We start from the raw sequence: 5,000 nt of genomic DNA on the forward strand, positions 1-5,000 counted from the left end.
TATATATATATATAGATAGATAGATAGATAGATAGATAGATAGATAGATATAGATTTATATCTATATATTAAGATGAATATGTATGCACATGCACAATCTTTAAACTCGATCAGACATCAGTGATTGAGAATTTGATAAACGCGTGTGTGTATGTGTGGTGTGTGTGTGTGTGTGTGTGTGTGTGTGTGTGTGTGTGTGTGTGTGTGTGTGTGTGTGTGTGTGTGTGTGTGTGTGTGAGACAGAATATGTGCTTGTGTTTTGGTGCAGTGTGACACTCTTCTAAGTTGCTGGGCACACTCCATAATCCACATTCCACATTCCCCACTCAATCGTACAGTGAACTGTACTGTTGCAATAAGTTAGTCTTCCTCTTGAAGAATTCTGTTCCACTTTCTACACTATACACTCTAAATTCCACATCTCACATTCAGAAATAGGCGTTCCACAATCCCACTAGAGTGCAGTGTGATGTTGTGTAGTGCAATTTTGCAGTTTTTAATGATGCTAAATTAATGTGCTATATTATATATATAATATTCATCTAATTGGTTTATATAATAATATACACTCTAAGTTAATGTGTTACATTATATAAATAATGATATTCACCCATATCAGCTTATTCGCAATAATTCACATATTTCAATACGTAAATTCACTTATATTAGATACATATACACTTGTCTACATTAAGTTTATCTTCGTATAGTTACGGGTATTTTTATTTGCTTGCAGAAGATTTTAAATGCTAAAGGAATATAAGAGCATTGATTAAGAGTGAAAGACGAGATGCAACAAACAATTCAATGACAACCTAAAATATAGTTTACAGTTAGCTGATTAAATATTAAGTTACTAGGAAAGAATCTAAATTCTTTGAACGAGACAAAAACTGTTCAATTGAAACGGTAAGACTATTGTAAATTTGGTTGAAGCAGACGATATTACGATTGCTTAACGGAAACAGCCGATTATTCTTGCTTAACGTGTATGTGTCCGGAAGAGAGGAGGTGGTGAAAGAAAGAAAGAAAGAAAGAAAGTGAGAAAGAGAGCGAGGGAGAGAGAGAGAAAGAGAATAAAGAAAGAGAAAGATGAGGAAGAGAGGTAGTTTCGACAAATGACTCGCCATAAGTACGTACGCGTACATGTATGTATACAAGTGTGCGCATGTGTGTATCCATACGTACATACATACATATGTACACACACACACACACACACACACACACACACACACACACACACACATATATATAAACCTCTGTTGATTCACCAGAAACGAGAAATTACAGGACTCAGTACAAATGTAGAGTATTCTTTAATACATTCCAATTGAAAGGTCCCGATTTTCAGTTCTCCAAATTGCTCATTTCTAATCATCAGCTGGTAGACTGAGCCTGGTTTTCTTTTAAATATTCACTGTCTGAGTATTTTTTGAAATATGAAATGAAAGTTTGAAGGAAACGCTTATCATTAAATTCTTTCGTTTAAAAACTTTTGTGAACGACACGTGCGAAAACGGTTGCTTCAAGTTGACGCTTTTATTTCATTTCTGGTTCTCGTGGTAATATTACTATAAACATCAGTATCTCCTTACCTTATTGCATTGCTGTTTAAAGCTATTTTCCAGAAAAATACTTGTAAGTAGTATTTTAAAATAATGTTTTTTAAAAACGATGAATGTGTATGCGGGTGTTCATTTTCAACATATGTATGCATATGTATGCATATATGCACACGGAGAAAGGAGGTGTATTTGAGCCTTCACCGAGAGTCAAACAAAAAGAAACAAGATCAACTGATTGTAAGATGAACATATTTTGGTCTGCTTGCTGAGTAACAACGTTCTCCCACTCACTCACTCATTCGCTCACACCACACACACCACACACACACACATACACGATACACACACATACACACGATACACACACACACACACACTCATTCTCACGCACCATATTTATAAATACAAATATGAAAGTGTGGACTGTCCCCCCTTACATCGATTCCGTTTTGCACTTTATACAACATTCTGTAATAAAACAAGATAAGTTCAACAAATAGTTGAACAGGTAAGAAATAGATCAAACAATGAAAAGTAAAAATATAAATGTTGAGGTACGTTCTTAATAACATCACAATTTACTTACCTACCAGTCAATTTTGTAGCCTATAATTGGTTGTTCGACTTTCTAGATATAAGAACCAAATTGCACGATACTGAATTGATTAAATTCACATTGCACGATACCGAATTGATAAAACAAAGCACACGTTGAATAATGCAATACGAGATAAATTATTGCCGAAACAATAAAAAGAAATCCGGACGGTATGGTTGGCATACTTTTCGTCATATATTTGCTTAATCAGAGTAGACCTGCGAAAGTAAGACAACGGAGGCGGTATTTGTGTATCTGCGTCAAACAAGAACGCAGCTCAAAAATTTGGTTAAAGCAGACGACAAGGTGAGCTGTTACGGAAATACTCGACCGTGCGATGGTTTGTGTGTGTGCGTGTGTGTGTGTGTGGGGGGGGGGGAGTACGCATATGTATGCATACATACATACATACATACATAATAGTCGTGACTAATGATAAATTCTTGTATATTCCATCTTCTGTCTTTCATTTGTTATATACCTACGATCACTCTGAAAGTGACCGTGCTTTACCAGTAAGCTACCAGATGTAAACCATTCGTTTTATTATCCATCAGCCACAACCAATTTCCGATTTCCAGGAGAAAGGTGCTATACAGTAGCGTACCAAAATGATGGATAAAATAACACTGGATGTTTCGCTAAAGGACATACCTATACCCAGTAGGAAGGATTATATACGTGATCTTTAGGAGAAAACAAACCAATTTGTATGTAGAATGTAGTGGAAAGCTTTTTTTTTTCGACAAGGAGCTTAGACCAAACGACAAACCTGAACATGGTGACCTACCAAGAAAAGTATTCAAATCTAGAAGGAACCCACCGACCAACTAACACCTAACCAGATTTGAAGAAGAATTATATAGTATAGTCAAGAACGTGAAGTTCAGGAGGTACCCTAGAAGGTGTAATGTACATCAATAGAAAATCAGAAAATTACTTGTCGACTTCAAGAAAGCTCCGGGGATACTTGTACCAGCGGACAAAACAAATAACATTTACATTGTTGATGTTGAACTGTATAAGTCTATGATTAGGAAGGAATTACGCAGCAAATAGACATGCTAATAATGTCATATTAAAAAGAATTAACAAAACAGGACTACAAATCGTCAGAGATCTAGCCATAGATGATAGAACCGAACCCTACGTCCCCCGAAAACCCCGGATTTTGCTTTAAGGGCCATAAACCTAACTTTCTTATTGACCCCTCAGTTAAAATGATTTGTCCCTCTAAATCCGATATAGGCATTATTAGTAAAAAATCATTGACAGGGTAATAATACCCGTCCTTAAATCTAAAATTAGATTAGCCCTCTGGTCTGATACCCAAGAGGTGGTTGGATGGTTCAAGCTTCTAGAAGTTAGTAAGATTAGTAAATTCTTGCAACTAGATATAGAGAGCTATTATGCCACTATCAACCCGATCGTTCTTAATCAAACCCTGATTTTTAGCATGAAAAATTCCGATTTGTCCCGATGCGAAATAGATATTATACTTGCCACGCGAGCCACTCTAGTAGATTTCAATGATATATTATGGAGTAGATTAGATAGAGAAAATACATTTGATATAGCAATGGGCTCACATGATTCTGCTCAGACTAGTGACCTTGTCGGAATATATATCCTTTCATTAATCCAGTCTTCCTTTCCGGAAGTAAAAGGGGGTCTATATAGGGATGACGCCTTATTTTTTCTAGACAGAAGTAGTAAAAGTATAGTTAGAAAGGCACGAGAAAAAATTCTTTGGACTTTTCAAAAATTTAGGACTAAACATTACTATAGGTAAAGATTATCGTAGAGTGAATTTTCTTGACGCTACCTTCTGTTATGGGGACTAGTTAAAGTATATTTCTACAAGAATCTCTAGATTATCTGCTAACAATAAAATTTTCGAATCTCATGCATCTTATTATAATGATGCTCTAGCTAGGGCTGGGTACCGTGAAAAAATCAATATATACATGAAGCAAGCATAAGCAACACTGGTAATTCCTACACTGCGATTCACACCGTATACCACCACAACGTTACCGTTTGAGAGCTCACTCGGATAAAATATACAAGCCAGAAAGAATTGGTCATATCAATGAACTACCAGCCATACAATATAATTTCCAGGAGATGCCATTTCTGCCTCGAGGAATCCCTATCTCTTCTGTGGACTAACGAGAATATAATTAATAGAATTTCTGAATGACTCTCGAGATGCCTACACCCATATAAATGTACTTTTGAACAATGCAGTGAGAATGAATTTTGAGTGACCAATTTAATTTAAGGTATGAATGACTTAAGTTTACTTTTAACCTCCTCATTCTTATAAACAAGTAAATAACTAACTCGCGTTGTGATCACGTGTGCCTATGCTCACATTTTGCGGAAGCTTGTACTCGCGTCATGCAGCTTGCCCGAGGGCGTTTATACATCCATATCTGTTAACGGTTATTTTCAATACTTTTCTTGCTGGATAGCGTGTTCGTTTCTCTTCTTGTCATCTGCGATTTTATTTTTGATCTTCTGGCTTTTTGTCTCTCTACAAAACGTAGTTATATGGCGGGCAGTCATTTTAACGAGGTGTATTTATTTATTTATTTATTTATTTATTACTCGACGAGATACATCTGAACGAGTTGTTGAGTGTCCCACCCAAGAAGAATCGATGCTAGATATATCGAAACGATTGTCGTGACTAATAATACATTCTCGTATATTCCATCTTCTGTCTTTCATTTGTTATATACCCAACGATCACTCTGAAAGTGATCGTGTTTTACCAGTAAGCTACCAGGGTAAACCATTCATTTTATTATCCATTATATATATATATA

The 5,000-nt window shown here is 35.8% G+C and overlaps 2 long non-coding RNA genes across 2 annotated transcripts in view; both read left to right on the plus strand.

Moving 5' to 3' along the window:
* Window positions 1-1,118: 1,118 nt before the first annotated feature.
* The window catches only part of LOC149135606 (uncharacterized), a 24,461-nt gene continuing 20,579 nt past the window's right edge, over window positions 1,119-5,000 (plus strand). The window contains exon 1 of the long non-coding RNA XR_016241923.1: window positions 1,119-1,641. This is a non-coding gene — a long non-coding RNA (uncharacterized LOC149135606). The remainder of the gene's footprint in view (window positions 1,642-5,000) is intronic.
* LOC149135607 (uncharacterized) overlaps window positions 4,616-5,000 on the plus strand; it is a 1,264-nt gene continuing 879 nt past the window's right edge. The window contains exon 1 of the long non-coding RNA XR_016241922.1: window positions 4,616-4,961. This is a non-coding gene — a long non-coding RNA (uncharacterized LOC149135607). The remainder of the gene's footprint in view (window positions 4,962-5,000) is intronic.

The sequence above is a fragment of the Octopus bimaculoides genome, chromosome 5, assembly GCF_046866305.1.
Source record: "Octopus bimaculoides isolate indiv1 chromosome 5, ASM4686630v1, whole genome shotgun sequence".
NCBI classification, from domain to species: domain Eukaryota; kingdom Metazoa; phylum Mollusca; class Cephalopoda; order Octopoda; family Octopodidae; genus Octopus; species Octopus bimaculoides.